General features: G+C 45.9%; 1 pseudogene across 1 annotated transcript in view; it reads left to right on the top strand.

The window, feature by feature from the left end:
* The window catches only part of LOC311146275 (dihydropyrimidine dehydrogenase [NADP(+)]-like), a 176597-nt pseudogene extending 155265 nt beyond the window's left edge, over nt 1-21332 (top strand). The window contains exons 19-22 of the transcript in view: nt 700-874; nt 20097-20210; nt 20602-20664; nt 21162-21332. The product of the transcript in view is annotated as a dihydropyrimidine dehydrogenase [NADP(+)]-like (transcript). The remainder of the gene's footprint in view (nt 1-699; nt 875-20096; nt 20211-20601; nt 20665-21161) is intronic.
* The last annotated feature ends 4339 nt before the right edge of the window (nt 21333-25671 follow it).

The raw sequence follows: 25671 nt of genomic DNA, 5'->3' as shown, positions 1-25671 counted from the left end.
TATTATCTCAGCGGGGGGTCCCAGCCTCAGAAATCTGTTTATAAATAAATAAATGCAACATTGTCATTATGCCACTAAATAATGTAGCTTAAATAGCTGAGAGCCTCGGTGACAGAAAATGATGTATTTGAATATGTGTTAACATACTTTCTGATCTCTACCAGTAGTAGGGTCAATTATTTTTCCCACACTTTTGCTTTTGACTTTTTGTTGTCTTCATTTCCACAAGGCCAGAGGTGCTCCCCTGATGCATTAAAGTGTAAAAGGAAACAGTGTAGGGAGTGATGTGGTTTTGACACATTAGGCCACCTACAGCTCTGTGTGTCTTCTGCTACTTAAAAATATACAGTAGCCTTCTAGTGACAGACACATCGCTTAGGGCCCTGTTCAGATAAGTTGACCTTAAATCCATGTTTTATTGACTTAAGTCCATGTTGTCTACTTATCTGAAGTCTGAATGTGTGTGTGCCTATACAGTTGCGGGCACTAAAAAGTTAGGTTGGCATTGGCAGAACAATTTCCACAATGTGTGGGCAACACGGCACTCTAGCATCTTCTAGCAATAGTTAGACACAAAAACCATGAAAAACCTTTTATTGCCCACAACTGTACGTCCATGTGTGTTTGAATACAACAACACAGCTGTCCGGGTGTGTTGGCAAATACACAAATTCATTCCATTGTGTGCGTCTTCCCCAGATCTGCAGTGCGGTGCAGAACCAGGACTTCATCCTGATAGAGGACTACTGCCTGGGTCGGAAGGCTCTGCTCTACCCGAAGAGCATCGAGAAGCTGACGGGCTGGGACGGACAGTCCCCCTCCACCCCACCAAAGGGGCAAAACTGTACCCCACATGGAGGAACTGGTGGGCAAGGTGAGTCCTAATAAAATGACCTTTAAGCATAGTTTAGGATAGATTGGTTATTCAGCTGAACCTGCAGAAAATATTTGTATAGTAAATTGAAAATACCTGGGGTGTTTCTACCAACCAAATGCACCTCAAAATATTCATATAGCTACATTTTATCCATTACAAATTGTATGCAGACAACAGCTGTAGAAGTATTGATCAAATAAATTCCCAACAGAATTCCTCTAACCTTAGTTACAGTTTGTATCAGTATACCGTGAGATGTAGGGGGATGTGCTCTGTGGTGTTTACAAGTACACTCTTAGAAAAAAAGGTGCTATCTACAACCAAAAAGGGTTCTTTGGCTGTCCCCATAGGAGAACCCTTTTAATAACCCTTTTTGGTTCCAGGTATAACCATTTTGGGTTCCATGTAGAACCCTTTCCACAGGATCTCATACTGGGGTGAAGGTTCACCTTCTAACAGGACAACGACCCTAAGCACACAGCCAAGACAACGCACGAGTGGCTTCGAGACAAGTCTCTGAGTGTCCTTGAGTGGCCCAGCCAGAGCCCGGACTTGAACCTGATCTAACATCTCTGGAGAGACCTGAAAATAGCTGTGCAACGACACTCCCCATTCAACCTGACAGAGCTTGAGAGGATCTGCAGAGAAGAATGGGAGAAACTCCCCAAATACAGGTGTGCCAAGCTTGTAGTGTCAAACCCAAGAAGACTCGAGGCTGTAATCGTTGCCAAAGGTGCTTCAACAAAGTACTGAGTAAAGGGTCTGAATACTTATGTAAATGTGATATTCAGTTTTTTTTTTATATATACATTTGCAAACATTTCTAAAAACCTGTTTTTGCTTTGTAATTATGGGGTATTGTGTGTAGGGGAAAAAAACTTTTAATCCATTTTAGAAAAAGTCAAGGGGTCTGAATACTTTCTGAATGCACAGTGCCTTCAGAGTCAGAGATAAAGGTTGGATTTACAGTGCCTTCAGAAAGTATTCATACCCCTTGACTTATTCCACATTGTGTTGCATTACAGCCTGAATTTATAATGGATTAAATATATTTTTGCCCTCACTCATCTACACACAATACCCCATAATGACAAAGTGAAAACATGTTTTGAGAATTTTTTGCAAATGTATTTAAAATAAAATACAGAAACTGGGCAAGAAGAACCTTGGTCAGGGAGGTGACCAAGAACTCAATGACGACTCTGACAGAACTACAGAGTGAGTTCCTTTGATGAGATGGGAGAACCTTGCCAGAAGGACAACAGTCTCTAAAGCGCTTCACCAATCTGGGCTATATGGGAGAGTGGCCAGACGGAAGCCACTCCTGAGAAAAAGACACATGACAGCACACCTGGAGTTTGCAAAAAGACACGTGAAAGACTCTGAGAGCATAAGACAAAATATTCTGTGGTCTGATGAGACAACAATTGAACTCTTTGGCCTGAATGCAAAGCGTTATGTCTGGAGAAAACCAGGCACAGCTCATCAACCGTCTAACACCATCCCTACGGTGAAGCATGGTGGTGGCAGCATCATGCTATGGGGATGCTTTTCAGCGGTAGGGACTGGGAGACTGGTAAGGAAAGAGGGAACAATGAATAGAGCCAAATACAAGCAAATCCTTGATAAGAACCTGCTTCAGAGTGCAAACTACCTTAGACTGGAGCGAAGATTTACGTTCCAACAAGACAATGACTCCAAGCATACAGCCAAAGCAGTGCTGGAATGGCTTCAGAACAAGAATGTGAAAGTCCTTGAGTGGACCAGCCAAAGCCCAGACTTGAATCCCATTGAATATCTGTGGAAAGACTTGAAGATTGCTGTTCAACGCCGCTCCTCATCTGACTTAAAAGAGTTTGAGAAAATCTGCAAGGAAGAATGGGAGAAAATCCAGCTGTGCAAAGCTGATACAGACATATCCAAGACGACTCAAAGCTGTAATCGCCGCCAAAGGTGCTTCTACATAGTATTGACTCAGGGGTGTGAATACTTATGTAAATGATATACAGTATTTCTGTATTTCATTTTCAATACATTTGCCAACATTTACAAAAAGAAAAAAAAACGTTCTCATTATGGGGTATTGTGTGTAGATGGGTGAGACAAAATCCATTTAAGCCATTTTGAATGTGCACTGTTCCATTATCTCAAAGCCATATCAAATATCTTGGTTGTATAATAGTTGCTATTGAGTTGAATATTGCGTTGAAAAATACAAATTATAACTACAGAACGCTGAGACCCTCCTATCTTCGACAAGGACAAGGGGATGAAGCTTCCAAAGCTGTGGTTTTCCCGCAATTTGATTTTTAAATGTTATACGATCAGATTTTTCTCGCAAGCACATGGGGGAGAGGAAAGTGGCTTGCTCATCACAGCAGCAGGCCCCAGTGAGGACAGTTTCATTACAGGAATCATGAGGATAACTCACTTTATTGTTTGACCAAATCATGGTTTTAGCCGCCCCAAAAATAGGACGTTTTGAGTGAGGTGACAATGTAGAATGTGCTCTTTCTACGTTTATAGGCACCCTTTCGGTTTTTACAATCCATGATCTTGGATGTCTGATGACAGAGTCGGAGCAGAGGGGTATACTACAAAGCAGGATCAATGAGTTAGCCAGCTAACTTGCCAAAATATTCTGAAATAACCTTTTTAGAAGGATAAGTTTGAAATGGCCATGGTCTTGGCCTCCCGAGTGACACAGCTTGAGGCGTCACTACAGACCCAGGTTCGATCCCAGGCAGTGTCACAACCGGCCGTGACTGGGAGTCCCATAGGGTGGCACACAATTGGCCCAGCGTCGTCCGGGTTAGGGGAGGGTTTCGGGGGCTTTACTTGGCTCATCGCGCTCTAGTGACTCCTTGTAGTGGGCCGGGTGCCTGCAGGCTGACTCGGTCGTCAGTTGAACTGTGTTTCCTCCGACACATTGGTGCAGCTGGCTTCTGGGTTAAGTGGGCGGGTGTTAAGAAGCGCGGTTTTGTGGGTCATGTTTCGGAGGACTCATGACTTGACCTTCGCCTCTCCCGAGCCGATTGGGGAGTTGCAGCGATGAGACAAGACCATTTTTCCCGAATGAAGTGTCTGAGCCTTGAGTTGACGATCAATAAAATCAGATTCCCTCCCTCTCACAAAGATTGCATCATCATACCCTTTATTTGAGGAAGACGACTTACGACTTAGAAAATAGTCACATTAAAAACCTATCACATTACACATTTAGTAATGACATTTTTACATTTTAGTCATTTAGCAGACGCTCTTATCCAGAGCGACTTACAGTTAGTGAGTGCATACATTTTTCATGACAGAATGCATTTGAAACTTCATGTACAGTAAAAGTTGTTTATGACTTATAGGAGTGGGGAAAAAAAGGTGCTTGTGCATTGATAAGCACACCAAAACACCAAAGACGGCATTAACGATAAGTAATAAAATAAAGACGGCACTTCAACAAGCCTATTTCACACCATAGCCTGCTGAATTTGCAAGATAACAGCAAAAACTATTGGATTTCGGCACAAATGAAAATGTGGCATTGACTCACCCATGGATTGATGCTTCAGCATTGTCTCTATAAAGAATGTGGCGTTCGACTAGCCACGTGCAACATGCACGCGCAGTTACAAGCCTGCTAGAGTTAGCGGAAGGCGGACAAGCAATATCCGAGTCCTTCCACCAATTCGGTGCCTTTTGAGAAGTGTAACTTGGTCCAAAAAAACTTTTGATTTCAACTATTTTTAACATTCTGTCATAAAGAGCACATGTTCAACTTCATAAAAAACATGTTTTCCCATCTCAAGTAAGTAAGTTAGTGCCAAATAAAGTAACAGGGTTGACAGTAACAGGGTTAATCTTAAATCAGCCATAAATCCCCTTTTGACAGGGGGAATGGAAGTTTGTTGTGTGAAACAGGGAGTGGCAATTGAATGCAAACTTCACAACAAATTAATAATTGTTAAAACATTTCTTGCCTGTCGATCTATATGGGTAACAGGGTTGTCGTGTTATGCTCAACCCCCTTAGTTTTTCATCACAAAACACTATCAAATGGCCAAAAAGAGTAGAACCAGCTCACCGGCTTTTACATTATGATTTGAATATTACATGTTCAATGTTTCATTTGAAAGAAATATTGAAAAAGGAATAGTTTCACCATATTAAAGCAAGAGTTCAGTTCACGTAACAGGGTTGACCTTAAAATGAGTGACAGATGTAAATGAATCACTAATCACATGAAATGAATGAATGATAATCTTCAGAAATTACTTTGTTAAAGCAACACAATAACTAGGGCTTTACAGTGATGGTGAAATGTTGGGGTTAAAACTTTGTAGAAGTGACACAGGGTTGACGGAGGGAGATTTTAGCAAGTCTTTATTCATATTTCTTAGTGTACATTTTAGTCATTTAGCAGACGCTCTTATCCAGAGCGACTTACAGTTAGTGAATACATTTTTTTTTTATACTGGCCCCCCGTGGGAATCGAACCCACATCCCTGGCGTTGCAAACGCCATGCTCTATCAACTGAGATACATCCCTGCCGGTCATTCCCTCCCCTACCCTGGACGACGCTGGGCCAATTGTGCGACGCCCATGAGTCTCCTGGTCACGGCCGGCTGCGACAGAGCCTGGATTCGAACCAGGATCTCTAGTGGCACAGTTAGCACTGCGATGCAGTGCCTTAGACCACTGCGCCACTCAGGTGTAGTCTACATTAAAGGGCAACACATTTAAAGCTGCAGTATGTAACTTTTTGGGCGACCTGACCAAATGCACATAGAAATGTGAGTTATAGATCTGTAATTCTCATTGAACGAAAGTCTAAGAAGCGTTAGATCTGTTCTATGTGCGCTACTTCTATGCTTCTCATTCTTAAGTTTCATTTTTGCGTCTTTTACTTTCGGTTTTGTACACCAGCTTCAAACAGCTGAAAATACAAAAATGTTTGGTTATGGAAAATATATCACAGCGGTTTAGATGGTACAATGGTTCTCTATACTATACTTGCTTGTTTTGTCACCTAAACTGAAATTAGGCGAACTATTACATTTACATTTACATTTTAGTCATTTAGCAGACGCTCTTATCCAGAGCGACTTACAGGAGCAATTAGGGTTAAGTGCCTTGCTCAAGGGCACATTTACGTCATTTAGCAGACGCTCTTATCCAGAGCGACTTACAAATTGGTGCATTCACCCTATAGCTAGTGGGATAACCACTTTCCAATTTTTTATTTATTTATTAGAATTTTAGCAACCAGGAAATGGTGGAGCGATTTCTGCATAGTGCACCTTTAATATAACAGGCTTTTAAAATGCAATATTGGTGCACAATTTCTACATAAAATACTATTTTCGTGGAATGACCCATCCACGGTCGTAGTACGGATGAAGCCTGAGCTGGAATGTAAAGCTAACTGCTTTAGCTTTAGAAAACCCTGAGTAGATCTAGCTTAAATCATAGTATACCCCTGGGTCTCTTTGCTGATGCCGTGGTTGACTATGAATGTGAGTTTGCGTGACCTCAGCTCAGCCTATCAGAAAACCGGGCTGGCCCATCTCGGTAAGGGGCCGGCCGTTGCCCACTGATCAGCCAAAGGCTCAAATCAAATCAAATCAAATTGTATCTGTCACATACACTTGTTTAGCAGATGTTATTGCGGGTGTATTGAAATGCTTTTGCTTCTAACTCCGACAGTGCAGTAATATCTAACAAGTAATATCTAACAATTTCACAACATATACCCAATACACACAAATCTAGTAAGGAATGGAATTTAAGAATATATACATATATGGACAAGCAATGACAGAGCGGCATGGACTAAGATACAGTAGAATATTATAGAATAGAATACATTATATACATATGAGATGAATAGTGCAAGATATGTAAACATTATTAAAGTGACTAGTGTTCCATTTCTTAAAGTGGCCAGTGATTTCAATAGGCAGCAGCAGCCTCTAATGTGCTAGAGATGACTATTTAACAGTCTGATGGCCTTGAGATATAAGCTGTTTTTCATTCTCTCAGTCCCAGCATTGATGCACCTGTACTGACCTCGCCTTCTGGATGATAGCGGGGTGAACAGGCAGTGGCTCGGGTGGTTGATGTCCTTGATGATCTTTTTGGCCTTCCTGTGACATCGGGTGCTGTAGGTGTCTCATTATAGATTAGTATAACAGAGAAATTGTGCAAAAATAGTTGTAAAACAATTCTTACCAGGCCCATGGGCCGCCGGCCATGTCACCTTTTTCATGGTTTTATTTGTATTTTCAAAAAAATTTATGTGTCAATTTTGCCCAGCACACCCTGCTCATTTCCATACATTTCCATTTTAGCAGACGCTCTTATCCAGAGCGACTTACAGTTAGTGAGTGCATACATTTTTCATACTGGCCCCCCATGGGAATCGAACCCACAACCCTGCCGTTGCAAGCGCCATGCTCTACCAACTGAGCTACAGAAGGCATACTGTATATTCCATATTCTGTTATTTGATGGCGTACTTACCCTTCATAATGAAATGGAATGCCTTCGGCATCAAAACAATACTCTCCAACAACTCATATTACAGCTCAAGGATAAATCAAGCAATTACTGTTCTCCTTGAAAAACGAAGAGAACAATAACCAGACAAAGGTGTGATACCTCTCTCTCCTCTCCATCCATCTATGCTTCCATACCATCATTCATTCCTACCCGACAAAAGAAGAAAATACAGAAAACATGCTAAGAAAATAATATGCAAATGATGGATGTGCGGTAAACACCCTTCAAAGTGGAAGACATTTTAGAAATTGGAAAAGCCTTTATCTGATGTGGGGCTATTTTTCTGACACGGCAGACGAGGGAAGCTTGCGTGTGCTTTCAAACACATCGTCGCTGGAGAGTACTTTATTCTAGCGTCGACGGGGTGTCTTTGTGTGGCCGGCCTAAACTAGCTTCAATGGTAATGCCACACCGGGGACGAAGAAGGGAGACAACAAAGGAAGAGAGGATAGAGGATAAGATCTGTCTGTCATTTGTCTGTTGGTCTATGTGTTACACATGGATGACGAGTGGAGAGAGGTCAAGGGGCAATGTGTGAGTCTGTATAGTGTGATCTGGAGTGGAGCGAGTCTTTCTCACTGCTTGCAGAGAATCAGCCACTGGCACTGTTTTATATGGAGGAGAACGGACGGATTGCTTTAGCCAACATGTTTTGTATTGTATTGTTGGAGTTATATGAATGGGAAAACTCAGTCACAGTTGTTGAGAACAAGAGAAGTGTCGAGAACTGTGAGAACATACACTATATAACCAAAAATATGTGGACACCTGCTCATCAAACATCTCATTCCAAAATCATGGGTATTAATATGGAGTTGGTCCCCCCTTTGCTGCTATAACAGCCTCCACTCTTCTGGGAAGGCTTTCCACTTGATGTTGGAACATTGCTGCGGGGACTTGCTTCCATTTAGCCACAAGAGCATTAGTGAGGTCGGACACTGATGTTGGGCGATTAGGCCTGGCTCGCAGTCGGCGTTCCAATTCATCCCAAAGGTATTTGATGGGGTTGAGGTCAGGGCTGTCACGATCGTCGTAGTAATGAGTAGACCAAGGCGCAGCGTGAGAAACAAACATGACTTTAATTAGTTAAAGTTTCTAAACAAAACAAAACACGACTCGTGAAGTCCACGGTGACAATGACCGAACACGGAACAAAAACCCACAAACCCAAAGTGAAACACAGACAGTTAAATATGGCTCCCAATCAGAGACAACCAGCAAACAGCTGACACTCGTTGCCTCTGATTGGGAGTCACTCAGTCAAACATAGAAAATGACGAACTAGAACACCCAACATAGAAACAGAACACATAGAATGAACACACCCTGGCTCAACATAATGAGTCCCAGAGCCAGGGTGTGACAGTACCCCCCCCTAAAGGCGCGGACTGCGACCGCGCCTCAACTAAACAAAACAGGGGAGGGCTGGGCGGGCATACCTCCTCGGCGGCGGTTCTGGCTCCGGCCTTGACCACCACCCTCCAATACACCCCCCATAGTGCCCCTGGTCCAGTCTGTCGACTTGCACCCCTGGCTTGGTGCGTGGAGGAGGAACGGGCCTTACCAGGCTGACTTCTCGCACCCCTGGCTTAGTGCGAGTGGCAGGAACAGGCCGGACCGGGCTGGCGACGCGCACCGTAGGTTTGGTGCGAGTGGCAGGAACAGGCCGGGTCGGGCTGGCGACGCGCACCGTAGACTTGGTGCGGGTGGCAGGAACAGGCCGGGTCGGGCTGGCGACGCGCACCGTAGACTTGGTGCGGGTGGCAGGAACAGGCCGGACCGTGCTGGCGACGCGCACCGTAGGTTTAGTGCGTGGAGCAGGGACAGGCCGGGCTGGGCTGTCGACGCACACCGTAGGCTTGGTGCGTGGAGCAGGGACAGGCCGGGCTGGGCTGTCGACGCACACCGTAGGCTTGGTGCGGGTGGCAGGAACAGGCCGGGCTGGGCTGTCGACGCACACCGTAGGCTTGGTGCGTGGAGCAGGAACAGGCCGGACCGGGCTGGCGACGCACACCGTAGGCTTGGTGCGTGGAGCAGGGACAGGCCGGGCTGGGCTGTCGACGCACACCGTAGGCTTGGTGCGGGTGGCAGGAACAGGCCGGGCTGGGCTGGCGACGCACACCGCAGGCTTGGTGCGTGGAGCAGCAACTGGCCGGACTGGGCTGGCGACGCACACCGTAGGCTTGGTGCGTGGAGCAGGGACAGGCCGGGCTGGGCTGGCGACGCACACCGTAGGCTTGGTGCGTGGAGCAGGAACAGGCCGGACCGGGCTGGCGACGCACACCGTAGGCTTGGTGCGGGTGGCAGGAACAGGCCGGGCTGGGCTGGCGACGCACACCGCAGGCTTGGTGCGTGGAGCAGCTACTGGCCGGACTGGGCTGGCGACGCACACCGTAGGCTTGGTGCGTGGAGCAGGGACAGGCCGGGCTGGGCTGGCGACGCACACCGTAGGCTTGGTGCGTGGAGCAGGAACAGGCCGGACCGGGCTGGCGACGCACACCGTAGGCTTGGTGCGTGGAGCAGGGACAGGCCGGGCTGGGCTGTCGACGCACACCGTAGGCTTGGTGCGGGTGGCAGGAACAGGCCGGGCTGGGCTGGCGACGCACACCGCAGGCTTGGTGCGTGGAGCAGCAACTGGCCGGACTGGGCTGGCGACGCACACCGTAGGCTTGGTGCGTGGAGCAGGGACAGGCCGGGCTGGGCTGGCGACGCACACCGTAGGCTTGGTGCGTGGAGCAGCAACTGGCCGGACTGGGCTGGCGACGCACACCGTAGGCTTGGTGCGTGGAGTAGGGACAGGCCGAACCGGGCTGTGGAGACGGATAGGAGGCCTGGAGTGAATAGCGGCCACCACCCGTCCTGGCTGAATGCCTACCCTCACACACTCTGTGTGAGGCATCCGCACAGGACGTACAGGGCGGTGTACCCCTGGCCTGGTGGCCTTCTGGATCCGCCCCCTTTTCTCCTCCGTCAGCCCCGTCGTCCATGCCGTGTGCCCCCCCCTAAAAATGTTCTGGGGTTGCCTCACGACCGTCCGACGACGACCCTGATCACGCCGTAGCTCCTCTCTACGGCGCGCCTCCACCGTCTCACTCCATGGCCGGCGATCCATCCCGGCCAGGATTTCCTCCCAGGTCCAGGACCCCTGCCCGTCCAAGATCTGCTCCCACGTCCAGGCTGCCTGCTCCTGGACACGCTGCTTGGTCTTGGTATGGTGGGTTTTTCTGTCACGATCGTCGTAGTAATGAGTAGACCAAGGCGCAGCGTGAGAAACAAACATGACTTTAATTAGTTAAAGTTTCTAAACAAAACAAAACACGACTCGTGAAGTCCACGGTGACAATGACCGAACACGGAACAAAAACCCACAAACCCAAAGTGAAACACAGACAGTTAAATATGGCTCCCAATCAGAGACAACCAGCAAACAGCTGACACTCGTTGCCTCTGATTGGGAGTCACTCAGTCAAACATAGAAAATGACGAACTAGAACACCCAACATAGAAACAGAACACATAGAATGAACACACCCTGGCTCAACATAATGAGTCCCAGAGCCAGGGTGTGACAAGGGCTCTGTGTAGGCCAGTCAAGTTCTTCCACACTGATCTCGACAAACCATTTCTGTATAGACCTCGCTTTGTGCATGGGGGCATTGTCATGCTGAAACAGGAAAGGGCCTTACCCAAACTGTTTCCACAAAGTGAGAAGCACAGAATCGTCTAGAATGTTATTGTATGCTGTAGCGTTAAGATGTCCCTTCACTGGAACTAAGGGGCATAGTCCGAACCATGAAAAACAGCCCCAGACCATTATTCCTCCTTCACCAAACTTTACAGTTGGCACTATGCATTCGGGCGGGTAGTGTTCTCCTGGCATTAGCCAAATCCAGATTAGTCCGTCGGACTGCCAGATGGTGAAGCGTGATTCATCACTCCAGAGAATGGATTTCAACTGCTCCAGAGTCCAATATGCGGCGAGCTAGTGATCTTAGGCTTGTGTGCGGCTGCTCGGCCATGGGAACCCATTTCATGAAGCTCCCGACAAACAGTTATTGTGCTGACGTTGCTTCCAGAGGCAGTTTGGAACTCGGTAGTGAGTGTTGCAGCCGAGGACAGACAATGTTTATGCACTTCAGCACTCGGAGGTCTCGTTCTGTGAGCTTGTGTGGCCTACCACTTCCCGGCTGAGACATTGTTGCTCCTAGAAGACTACACTTCACAATAACAGCACTTACAGTTGACCGGGGCAGCTCTAGCAGGGCAGAAATCTGACGAACTGACTTGTTGGAAAGGTGGCATCCTATGAAGGTGCCACATTGAAAGTCACTGAGCTCGTCAGGAAAGCCATTCTACTGCCAATGTTTGTTGATGGAGATTACATGGTTGTGTGCTCGATTTTATACACCCGTCAGCAACGGGTGTGGCTGAAATACCCGAATCCACTAATTTGAAGGGGTGTCCACATACTTTTGTATATATAGTGTAGTTCCATTTTAACCATTACCCACACATAGCAGTCTGGACTGAAAACCAAGGACATTACATCTATTAAATACATTACAATAAACATTATGATAAACACACCACTAGAAGGGTGTCATACATACAGAACACAACATGACATACAGAACACAACATGACATACAGAACACAACATGACATACAGAACACAACAAAAAGAACATGAAACAAAACATATCATGACATACAACATACATAACCACAGCATTGCTGATGGGAGCCACGTACACATCCTCTCTCTCTCTCTCTCTCTCTCTCTCCGTCTCTCTCTGTGTGTCTCGCTCTGCGCTGGCATTTCCCTGGTCTGCTAATTGAGAGAGGTGAGGAAAGGCTGTTCACACAGTGTCTCTATAGCTGGGCCTCGCTTACTTTGACACAACCAACGCCTGTCTACAGAGAAAATGACACACAGCTGACCCACTCAACTCCTAGCCTTCAGTGAATACACACACACACACAGAGAGGCGGATACACACACACAGGCACTTTTGCGCTTAGTCGCATATACACTGAGTGTGCAAAACATTAAGAACAACTTCCTAACACACGCACACACAGGCACCAACACACACAGGAAGAGAACACACACACAATCACTTTTGCGCCTAGTCGCACTTGTACGGAGTGTACAAAACATTAGCACTTTTGCGCTTAGTCTCACAGACACTTAGTGTATATTGGGTTGCACCCAACCCCCCCCCCCCCCCCTTTTGCTCTCAGAACAGCCTCAATTCGTCGGGGCATGGACTTTACAAGGTGTCGAAAGCGTTCCACAGGGATACTGGCCCATGTTGACTGCAATGGTTCCCACAGTTGTGTCAAGTTGGCTGGATGTCCTTTGGGTGGTGGACCATTCTTAATACACATGGGAAACTGTAGCGCATGAAAAACTTAGCAGCGTTGCAGTTCTTGACACAAACCGGTGTGCCTGTCACCTACTACCATACCCCGTTCAAAGGCACTTAAATCTTTTGTTTTGCCCATTCACCCTCTGAATGCCACACATACACAATCCATGTCTCAATTGTCTCGCGGCTTAAAAATCCTTCTTTAACTGTCTCCTCCCCTTCAGCTACACTGATTGAAGTGGATTTAACAAGTGACATCAATAAGAGATCATAGCTTTCACCCGGTCAGTCTATGTCATGGAAAGAGCAGGTGTTCTTAATATTTTGTATGCTCAGTGTATATTGACACCCACACAGGCACTTACACATGCACACTCACTGATGAAAACACACTTTGCGACAAGCAGAGGGACATTTTGAACGGGGTATGATGTGACAAGACGAGGGACAGAAGACAAGGGTTTGCATTACCCTCATGTACCTCAAGAGGTGAGGGGGGGGGAGAGACTGCAGAGAGAGAGAAAGAGAGAGGTAGAAAAGGTGTTTGAAAGAGAGAACACCATGGCTGAGGGAAAGAAATACTCCCAGAAAGGCAATCATTTGTTTATCACTTCATTGACACACGTATTTGTTTCTTATTACGGATATTGATTCATCAATATAATTCAAATGGATTTCTTTATTGTAGCCTCAATACATTCTCTTTTTAAGTAGAGAACAACACTATTCTGCAATGTTTGTATGTGTGTATTAAAATGGCTAGTCTGCCGTGTCGCAAACACCCCACTGTGAAACCCCCCACACCGTACCGTCCCTGAATCACAGAAGAGCTTCTGTTCTATTGAGCAGAAACATCATTAGCCTCCTTCCTTCCCTTGTAGCCACGAAAACCACTGCACACACACACACACACAGAAACACACACACAGAAACACACACACAGAAACACACACACAGCCTCTAGACCCCCTTGGCTGCAATTCCACCCCCACACACCCCTATTCCACCCCCGCTCCCCCTTCAACCTACCCTACATAAGCCCCCATCTTCTACCTCACACACACCTCCCCGCCCCTGGACCTGGTCTCCCGGCAGTTGGGGAGACATGCTTCGTGGGAATGTAAAGCTCTTAAATATGTGTTTGGCTGTGTGAGCTGTTTGTGTGCCTGGCTGTGGGGACCTGGCAGCCTAGCAGAGGTAATGAAGCTGTGTCTATCCTCTATCTGCCCCGCCTCAGCAGCCTGCAGCTCTCTCTATCTCTCTATCTACACTGAGTATACAAAACATTAAGAACACCTGCTCTTGCCATGACATAGATTGATCATATGAATCCAGGTGAAAGCTATGATCCTTTATTGATGTCACTTGTTAAATCAGTGTAGATGAAGGGGAGGAGACAGGTTAAAGAAGCATTTTTATTCTTTAAGACAATTGAGACATGGATTGTGTATGTGTGTCATTCAGAGGGTGAATGGGCAAGACAAAAGACTGAAGTGCCTTTTCAACAGGGTATGGTAGTAGGTGCCAAGTGCACCAGTTTGTGTCAAGAACTGCAACACTGCTGGGTTTTTCACGCTCAACAGTTTTCCAGCCAACTTGACCCAACTGTGGGAAGCATTGGAGTCAACATGGGCCAGCATCCCTTGTAGAGTAGGGGGGGGGATGTTTGGTATACTCAGTGTATATCTCTCTCTCTATTTATATATCTCTCTCTTTCTTTCTATCACTCTCTGGGCCCACGCTCTCTCTCTCTCTGTTGGGTAGCATGCTACTGTGCATTGACCCCGGCTGAAGAGGAGAGGATAGGGGGAGGAGATCAAGCTGAGCGGGAGGGAGCTGGGAAGGATGGAAATGGCATAGAGTTTGTGAGATGTGCTTCGATATTTGTGCATTTCTTCAAGTATTTGGTCTTGTGTGTATTTGTGTGCATGCATCTGTCCGTCTATCCGTGCGTGTGAGTAGCAGGTTGACATTTATTGGGATGAATCTTGTCTTGGAGGCAGAGCTGAGCGTTTTCCACTAGATGGGCCAGCCGCAAAGTCAAAATTGTCTATATCGTAAAAAATTCATGAAAACAAAAATGTAATTTAAGGTTAGGGTTAGGTGTAAGGTTATCAGTGTGGTTAGGGTTAGGTTTAAAATCTGATTTTGTGGCTAGGCCAGCTAGTGAACACTCCGCAGAGCTGCCTCCAGGACAAGATTCATCCCAATAAATGCCAACCTGCGTGTGAGTGCGTGTGTCTTTATGGCATTCACATTTGAGCTAATAAAGAACTAGGATATAGCAGAAAGTTGGAACTGAAACATACATTGAAAGGTTTTAAAAGGTTTACAAGAGGCACTTAACTGACCTTCATATCAGCCCACAGTCAATTACGAAAGGCCACTCTGAAACTGCTCATAATAGACAGACACACAGACTTTAAATGTATTTTCTCCAAACAACGACCAATTGACGTGAGCTAAAAGCCTATGTGCGGAGAAGGACGATTTGATCAATGTCCACACAAACAAACCCAGACCAAACGCCCACCTGTTGCTAACTGCTCGCCTATAAAGAAGTCAGCATCACTTCCTCGCAAAAAAGTCACTGTTAGGGAGCACCGCTGAGGCAATTTCTGCCCAAATTAACCCCTGACATTTTCAAAGAGCTAAAACACAGGATATTTGTATTAGGCTCATTATTTGTAAATGTGAAGGCAGCTTCCCTCATTCAAACTACCTGGAAAATGCATCTTAAAAAGCTTAGAAGACCATGGCAGCTTTATGATGCACTACAATGCCTCAGATAGCATTATAAATGCCCTTATAAGGCATTATATGTGTTTGCCTCATACAAAGTGTTACCTAAGTGTCTAGCCTTTTAGTGTCTACATTTTTTAAGTACACGCATTAACACAGAATCATTTCCGTCTTGAACAGAGGCAGTTTGATTTACAAGTCAGGTACAGTAGGTTATCAGAAAATTGACCTGCCCTTGTGTTTTGGAGACACCTGTTTGTAATTAGATGTGGTGCATCTCAGGGGGACGGGGGCTTTGGCTGGGCCTGCCCTGTACACCGTCTACCTGCAGTAGTAGATATAGATTCACCACTCACCAATATATTCCAATAGAAAAGCTGTCGTTTTCTAAACAGAAATGTATAGATGAGTTTTTGTCCGCTATATTCGTAAAAGAAGCTCTGTGGTCTCAATAACCTTTTATTATGGGGTGAACGAAAGATTGCTGATTTTCACAGAAACAGCATGATAGAAAATGTACTATTTGTGTGCAATTGTATGATTGTTATGTCATTATTTTGTGATCCATTGGGCATTTTGAATGGCCATAGAATAACAGAGCAGTACTAAAGTACACATACACACACTCTCCGACTGTGGTTGCTCCCGGTTACAATTCAACATGTTTTTCCTCCTCTAAATGGCCGTGGCTCTCCCTAAGTGTTCCACTGAACGATGCTCCCTAGGTGTTTACACGCAATTTCATTCACTGAAAGCACTCTGTCACATCTCTGTTCGCTCCACACACACACACACACACACACACACACACATACACACACACACACACACACACACACAGCAGCACTTCACAGAGAAGCTAAGGAATGGTCTCCCTCATTTGGTCAACAAACCACAAAGAGATCTTGCTGATGTTTTATTTTCTCAAGTTTTTTTTCTAAATTCCCCATAAACTCACATTGATCAATCAGGCCTGTCTCAGAGTTATTTTCATTGCTTTTTCTCTAAATTAATTTCAATCTCTGCGTTTGAAGAAAAATATAAAACTCATTTAAAAATCACTCAATTAGCTTTGTACCAGGCTCTCAGTTGAGTTTGAGTGTGTGTGCGTGTGTGTGTGTGTGCGTGCGTGTGCATGCCTGTGTGCGTCTGTGCGTGTGAGCGAGCGTGTGTGTATTCATGCTCGTGTGTTTTCAGTTGCTGTTATTTGTCATGATAAAGCCCTCTGGTCTCCCATAGCCAAGCCACTCTGGTTTGAGGCTAGAACAGCTGATTCATTAGCACACACACAAACTCTACAGGGATATAAATACATCAAGGCTGCTACTGCGTCTCGTCGTCCCCCAGACCCCAGACCCATCCATTAGCCGGAGAATAGACACTGCTGACACAGATTCCAGCAGTTGTCACTCTGACGCCTTTGATGGGCGCTGGCCCCCAGCCCTGAATGGCTCCGGCTTTTGGCTTTTCTCACCCTGTTGTTGTGTGGAGAGAGAAAGAGAGAAAGGGAAGAGGGGAGGTTTTACTGGAGCTGGCTGATAAAGAAATGTGGCTTGTTAGGTCCTTTTAGTGGCGTACTAGCGAGTGACAGCTGACTGTTTGAAAAGTGAGGGTCATGTTCTATTGAGATGTCTCCTTGAGTGAAGATGGAGAGACAAAAGAGTCATGTTCCGACAGACAGCCTTTGTTAGAACTGAGGTGCTTTTTTTAAGAGGACTTTTGGTTTTGGTTAGACAAGAGGCAGCCATTTTGGTGCCAGTCAGACTTCGCTAGTGTCCGACTGACAGAAAACCATCCCTCTGCGATGAATCATCCTTCCAGGAAATCACAATTTCACTGTCACACCACCTAGCACCACAAATTACTATTATATGGCTTCCCATTCAATTTCCTGGGTTTTTCATAGTAATGGTGGTGGCGATGATAACGATGCACTCACATTGAATGTCAATGTGGATAGCCTGCCATAAAACGACCCATACCGACCAGCCTGTCCAGGCTGCTTCCCAAATGGCACCCTATTCCTTATGTAGTGTACTACTTTTGACTAGAGCCCTATGGCCCCTGGTCAAACGTAGTATACTACATAGGGAAATGTAGTGCACTACATAGGGAATAGGGTGCCATTTGGGGTGCAGACCATCCAGAGTGGTGTGTGGTGGGTTCCTGGGGCACGTTTCACCAACTCTCAGTGGAGTCTGAGTGGAGTGGCTGGAGCCTGGTTTAATGTCCTCCCCCTCCTCCCATAACCGTCCATAGCCATGGAGTGTGACTGTGAATAGGAATGGCTCCTTAGAGAGGAGGGTTCACTAGACAAGGTGAATATATTTCAGGATATAGGCTGTGTCTGTGCGTGAGGGAAGGGGAGTTTTCTTAGTCTACACTTTCACTTAAAAGGAAATGTTAAAACAGATAGAGAGTATTGAGTTTTCTCTGTCTACACTTTAACTTTTAATTAAATGTTGAAATCAGCTTACCATTTGGGGAGTGGCTCCTGAACCGTGATCGTATCTTTCTCAGGCTCCGTATCAGTGAGTCCGCAAATTCTCACAGTATCTCGCGGGAACTTGGGACTTATCTTATTTTAATAACCTTGACAGGGTTAACTGCATAGTTAAATGCCAAGAAGAAGAAATTGGCAATGTCACCAAGCAAAACCAAACAAACCAAAAAACAATAGCCAGTACACAAATGTCATAAACGTAATTTACTTGCGTGGTTTTGCAGTTTGCACTACACCACATTTACATTTAAGTCATTTAGCAGATGCTCTTATCCAGAGCGACTTACAGTTAGTGAGTGCATACATTTTTTTTCTTCATATTCTTCACCACGACAAGCAACAGGTCATGATGTTAGCTAGCGAGCTCATTAGCGATGCCAGCTAGCGAATTAGCAAGCTAACGTTAGCTCGCTAGCTAGCAGGCCTCAGTAGACCACTAAATCTCGCTAGCCAATAAGTTAGCATCATCAGTCAGGCATTGGACTAAAGAGTTTGCTAGGGGTTACTTAGCTAGCTAGCTAATGTTAGGTTGTTCTATATGGAGCCTAAGCTAATTCGCTAGCTAGTATCACTAACAACATAGCTAGCTTTCTGGTCCTCTGTTGCTCAGTTGGTAGAGAATTGCGCTAGCAACGGCAGGATAGTGGGTTCGATTCCCAGGACCACCCATACATAAAATGTATGCACGCATGACTGTATGTTGCTTTGGATAAAAGCATCTGCTAAATGGCATATATATATTATATTAAAATCAACGTTTATTGGTCGCATACACACTTTAGCAGGTGCAGCGAAATGCTTATGTTACTAGCTCCTAACAATGCAGTAAAATGTCAAACAAGTACACAAATAATTAAGAAATCAAGAAACGTTGGAATGAATCTAAATAACAACCCAAATAGCACTGTAACAGTAATCAAAATGCAATCTATACGTATACACACCAGATGAATTTACACAAGATGTACTAAGAATGATAGGTACAGGAGTAGATATATTAGTGAGCTATGTCAAGAATCCAGTATACAAATAAATATGTGCTGTGTATAAACAGTGTAACTAAAATGCAATGTACAGTAGTAGAAATATTAAGAATGAGCTATGAAGAGAATACAGTATTTAAAAACAGTGTGAAAAGGGAAGTGTCCAGTGGTTCAATGTCCTATAACATGGGACAGCAGCGTTGGCTGTGTGTGTATGTGTTATGCATCACCTGGTAGACGGCTAGTGATGGCTGTTCAACAGTCTGATGGCCTGATAATAGAAGCTGTTTTTTAGTCTCTCGGTCTTGAGTGAACAGTCCGTAGCCGAGTGAATAGTCCGTGGCTCGGGTGACTGAGGTCCTTAATGATCTTCTTGGCCTTCCTTTGACACAGATTGCTGTAAATGTCCTGGATGGCAGGCAGCGTGCCCCGGTGATGCTTTGGGCTGACCGCACCACCCTTTGGAGAGCCAGGGAGGTGCAGTTGCCGTACCAGGTGGTGATGCAGCCCGACAGAATGTTCTCAATGGTGTATTTATATATATTAGCTAGCTAGCATCATTAACAAAGTTGCTAGCTAGCGTCGCTAACGACATAGCTAGCTAATTACATTGAGAGCTTTTGCTTGGTGTGGGGTAGTGCAAACTGCACAACCACGTACACTACCAATCAAAAGTTGATTTTGCATCTTCAAAGTGGTAGGCATGTTGTGTAAATCAAATGATACAAACCCCCAAAAAATCCATTTAAATTCCATGTTGTAAGGCAACAAAATAGGAAAAATGCCAAGGGGGGTGAATACTTTCGCAAGCCACTGTATGCAGTTAACCCAGGCCAGGTTATGAAAATAAACATAAGTTCCCACGCGATACTGTGAGATATATGACAATGCTGCTTTGAGTGCTGTAGCCCTTGTTGATTTGTTTGAAGTTGTACCACCGTATAAAAACATTTTGGTACGTAAGTACTTAATTCCATTGCTCACTTGGAATGCAATGACCCTCTCTATCGAGTTTCTAAAAATCATCTTTACTATTCCACCATTGTCCCTCTCTATCTCCCAGAGCCTGCCCAGCTTTGGCCCCTACCTCCTGGAGAAGACCGAGGTCCTGGCTGAGTACATGAAGAAACTGAAGGATGCCAATGACAACTTTATGGGTGACACCAGTCCCTGCCGTGTAGGTGAGAGAGGGGCTGCCTGGATTACAAAGGACACTCTGTTATGTCTTTATATTGTTTTCTAAGACAACCGCGGACCACAATAAATCGGGTCAAGGGCCGCATCCTGCTCGCGAGCCGCCAGTTTCAGGCTTCTGCTTTAGTGTTTGTGATAGTACATCTGTTTCTAATGAAGGGATGTTGTGACCATTCTAAGGTAATTTCAAGCCAATAAAAGCATGGGTAAATCTTTATAGTTGTATCATTTTTGTTAGCATATAAAGCATTCCAGAGCATGTTATTGTTGTGTCCTTCAGCCAGACTTGTAAATAACTAGCTGTGCTTGTTGTTGCTTGTTGTTATTGCCAGACTAGTGACTAACTGTAATTGTTGTTGTTATTTCCCCTGCAGGGTGTGATCGCCAGGGTTCTGAACCACATCGTGTCCTACTTGGAGTTGGACAACCAGGGCCAGGTGATCTCTCTCTGATTGATGAGGAGATGTGCATCAACTGTGGGAAATATTACATGACCTGCCATGACTCAGGATACCAGGTACTAACATACTGTACACACACACACACACACAGCCTAGTCTACTGTGATGTTTCTCAAACGGCATCTTATTGCTTATATGGTGCGCTGTTTGGGAAATAGACTGTCTTGTTTGTCCCCTCAGCTTGAATGTAGCACTCTTGTATTGTTTATGTAACTATCCTCTCAACTGGAGCGAGATACACTCACACGGTGCAGTAAAACCCTGTTCCTTCCTGTAAGACTCTAGTTGAGTGATTGAGTTCACCTGTTCTTGTGGCAGGATGCTGCTGCACCATTGTGGTCATGTTGCAGACTAATTTTCCTCTCTCCATCCACCCAGTAGATAGAGAGAATGAGTCCTCTCTCCTATGGTGAGTCGATAATTGCTCTAATGTAATAGCTTTTTTTCTCTCTCTGCTTCCTCTTATTTTGCAGGCTATTACGTTTGACCCTGAGACCCATTTCCCAGTAATCACTGACAGCTGTACCGACTGCACTCTCTGCCTCAGCGTCTGCCCCATCATCGACTGCATCAAAATGGTTACCAGGCCAATACTGTACGTGCCTAAGAGGGGGCTGCCTCAAGCTGTTAATCCCGTTTGCTAAAGGCTGGAACAGGGCCATGTTCATTAGGCGCAAAACGGAAGAAAATGGATTGAAACAGGGAGGAACTACTTGGGCTAGTCCAATGAGAAATGGTCATTTTCGTTCCCTGTTGCAAAATGTTATGGTGTGGGGGTGCTTTGCTGGTGACACTGTCTGTGATGTATTTAGAATTCAAGGCACACTTAACCAGCTTGGCTACCACAGCATTCTGCAGTGATACGCAATCCCATCTGGTTTGGGCTTAGTGGGACTATCATTTGTTTTTCAACAGGACAATGACCCAACACACCTCCAGGCTATGTAAGGGCTATTTTACCAAGAAGGAGAGTGATGGAGTGCTGAATCAGATGACCTGGCCTCCACAATCCCCTGACCTTAACCCAATTGAGATGGATTGGGATGAGTCGGACCGCAGAGTGAAGGAAAAGCAGCCAACAAGTGCTCAGCATATGTGGGAACTCCTTCAAGACTGTTGGAAAAGCATTCCAGGTGAAGCTGGTTGAAAGAATGCCAAGAGTGTGCAAAGCTGCCATCAAGGCAAAGGGTGGCTATTTGAAGAATCTCAAATATAACATATATTTTGGTTTGTTTAACACCTTTTGGGTTACTACATGGTTCCATATGTGTTATTTCATAGTTTTGATGTCTTCACTATTATTCTACAATGTAGAAAATAGTAAAAATAAAGAAAAACCCTTAAATGAGTAGGTGTTCTAAAACTTTTGACTGGTAGTGTACATTTTAGGGAAATGGTATTAAATTGTAATTTATTATATTTAGTAATCATATTTATGAAATAATCATATAACCTGCAATTTAGGTATCTCTGTGAGTGACTTCAAGATCAGACACCTACTCAATTATATGTGAACACTTTTAGAGAAAAACTGGTTTGAAAAACAAAGCATTGTTTGTTTAAAAAAATCAAATGCAACTACTTTTCTCTGTTGTGCTAATGCATTCTCTCCACAATCCCCTTTTTTTCCCCGCTCAAGTTTTTACAAATTAATTCACAAACAAACACCCAATTCTGTGTATTGGGTAAGCTTTTTAGTTAATTAAAATCCTATCGCTGCCATTTCTGGATAAGGGTAGTCACTCCATGAAAGGGTATTGTTTGAAAATTATTGAACATACTTGTTTGAAATAGTAGACAGACATGCTGAAATTGATTATTTCATATGTTCTTATGTCGTAATGTTAACTATTTTAAAAGAGAGCAGCATCTCCATAATTCGTTTTTTAACCTGATTTAAGACATTTCACTAAGGGGCCGATTCCGACCCGAGTTAAGTGCGTGTAAATGAAACGGAATTCCCTTTTTCTGCACTTTTCTCTCTACGTGTATTCTGACCTTGAACTTAAGCATGAGAATAGCTGTTCCATTATGCAGAATTTAAATTGTATGGCATTTTAACTTACAGCGATGGGCACTCTCGAATGTCTTAATTATAGGCTACCCTGGCTTTCTCTGTTTCCTATTTCTATGATGTTAAATATTAGCCCCTATCAGTATCAACCATCAGTAGGCCTAATAACCACACATATTCAACTGCCAATTTACTGTTAGTTCCCTTCAGTTGGTATAACTACATTATCATTCCATTTCATTACATTATTTCGTTTACCTTCATTTGCTTCCTCTGTAAACTCCATCACAGCCATGTGGTTGTTGCTGAGGATCATTAGTAACAGTTGATAATAAATAAAAATATTACATCGTTATGAAGCGGAACGCAGACCAAGCCATAACAGTTTGAACCAGACGCATGGCGCAACACTTGGCCGTGTCATCACACAGTTCCATGGTTAGCGTAGGCAATAGATGAGGGTATAGCCTACTATTGTACACTATGCTCCCGATTATAATTCTATGTATACTAATTTTCCAATATTACCATGGGTTGAAGAACTGAATGTGGCAATTTTCATGTCAGGACGACGTGTATGCTGTGAGCGAAGTCAAGCGCAGGACACCGAGCTACTGGCAGACAAACTTTACTTGCACAGTAATCAAAAATACAAACAAAACCTCCAAACAGGGAGGAACAAAATACGCATACACCCGAACAATGCCGACCTCACGGAAAACAATCACACACAATAACCAATGAGAGACAGGGGGTTATAAAGGGAATACAATGTAACATAATGGGAAACAGGTGAAAACAATCAAGACAAACTAGACAAACACCGAAACATAGATCGGTGGCAGCTAGTACTCCGGGAACGACGAACGCCGAAGCCTGCCCGAGCAAGGAGGAGGAGCAGCCTCGGCTGACTCTGTGACAGTACCCCCCCCCCCCCCCCCCTTGACGCCGACCCCGGCCTCGGGGACGGCCAGGAGGACGCGGAGCAGGGCGAGTCGGATGACTCCGGTGGAAGTCCCTCAACATGGAGGGATCTAGGATGTCCCTCCTAGGGACCCAGCACCGTTCCTCCGGACCGTACCCCTCCCACTCCACGAGATACTGCAGGCCCCCCATCCGACGCCTCGAATCCAAGATGGAACGGACTGAGTACGCCAGAGCCCCCTCGATGTCTAGTGGGGGCCGGAGGAGCCTCTCGTACCTCACTCTCCTGGAGTGGACCAGCCACCACCGGCCTGAGGAGAGACACATGGAACGAGGGGTTAATGCGGTAATTAATGGGCAGTTGTAACCTATAACATACCTCGTTCAATCTCCTCAGGACTTTAAATGGCCCCACAAACCGCCAACCCAGCTTCCGGCAGGGCAGGCAAAGGGGCAGGTTTCGGGTCGAGAGCCAGACCCGATCTCCCGGTGCATACACCGGAGCCTCACTGCGGTGGCGATCGGCACTCGCCTTTTGCCGCCTGATAGCCCGCTGCAGATGGACATGTGCAGTGTTCCAGGTTTCTTCCGAGCGCCGAAACCACTCGTCCACCGCAGGGGCTTCGATCTGGCTCTGATGCCAAGGTGCTAGGACCGGCTGATAACCTAGGACACACTGAAAAGGCGTAAGGTTAGTGGAGGAGTGGCAGTGAGTTTTGGGCTATCTCTGCCCAGGGAATATATCCCGACCACTCCTCCTGCCGGTCCTGGCAATAGGACCTCAGAAACCTACCCACATCCTGGTTCACTCTCTCCACCTGCCCATTACTCTCGGGGTGAAAACCTGAGGTAAGGCTAATCAAGACCCCCAGACGTTCCATAAACGCCCTCCAGACTCTAGAGGTGAACTGAGGACCCCAATCAGACACTATATTCTCAGGCACCCCGTAGTGCCGGAAGACGTGTGTGAACAGGGCGTCAGCAGTTTGTAGGGCAGTAGGGAGACCTGGCATAGGAATGAGACGGCAGGCCTTCGAAAACCGATTCACAACGACCAAGATCGTCGTGTTCCCCTGTGAGGGGGGAAGGTCCGTGACAAAATCCACCGATAGGTGAGACCACGGCCGTTGTGGAATGGGTAGGGGTTGTAACTTCCCTCTGGGCAGGTGTCTAGGCGCCTTACACTGGGCGCACACCGAGCAGGAGGAAACATAAACCCTCACGTCCTTAGCTAAAGTGGGCCACCAGTACTTCCCACTAAGGCAGTGCACTGTCCGACCAATACCAGGATGACCAGAGGAGGGTGACATGAGCCCAATATATCAATCGATCGCGAACCTCGAGCGGCACGTACTTCCGACCCTCTGGACACTGTGGGGGAGTAGGATCGGTACGTAATTCCCGCTCGATGTCCGCATCAACCTCCCACACCACCGGTGCCACAAGACAAGACTCCGGAAGTATGGGAGTGGGCTCAATGGACCTCTCCTCTGTGTCATATTGTCGGGACAGGGCGTCTGCCTTAGCGTTCTGTGACCCTGGTCTATAGGTGAGCTTAAATACAAATCGGGAAAAAACATAGCCCACCTTGCCTGGCGAGGGTTCAGCCTCCTCGCTGCCCAGATGTACTCCAGGTTACGATGGTCAGTCAGAATGAGAAAAGGGTGTTTAGCCCCCTCAAGCCAATGCCTCCACACCTTCAGGGCTTGAACCACAGCTAACAGCTCCCTGTCCCCCACGTCATAATTGCACTCCGCCGGACTGAGCTTCTTAGAATAGAAAGCACAGGGGTGGAGTTTTGGTGGCGTACCCGAGCGCTGAGACAGCACAGCGCCGATCCCAGCCTCGGACGCATCCACCTCAACTTGGAACGCCAAAGAGGGATCCGGATGTGCCAGCACCAGAGCCGAGGTAAACAGGTCCTTCAGATGTCTAAACGCCCTGTCCGCCTCAGCCGACCACTGCAGACGCACCAGACCCCCCTTTAGCAGGGAGGTAATGGGAGCTGCTACCTGTCCAAAGCCCCGGATAAACCTCCGGTAGTA

The sequence above is a fragment of the Coregonus lavaretus genome (assembly GCF_964263955.1).
Source record: "Coregonus lavaretus genome assembly, chromosome: 19".
Lineage (NCBI taxonomy): Eukaryota > Metazoa > Chordata > Actinopteri > Salmoniformes > Salmonidae > Coregonus > Coregonus lavaretus.
This window is presented reverse-complemented; position numbering and strand designations above follow the sequence as displayed.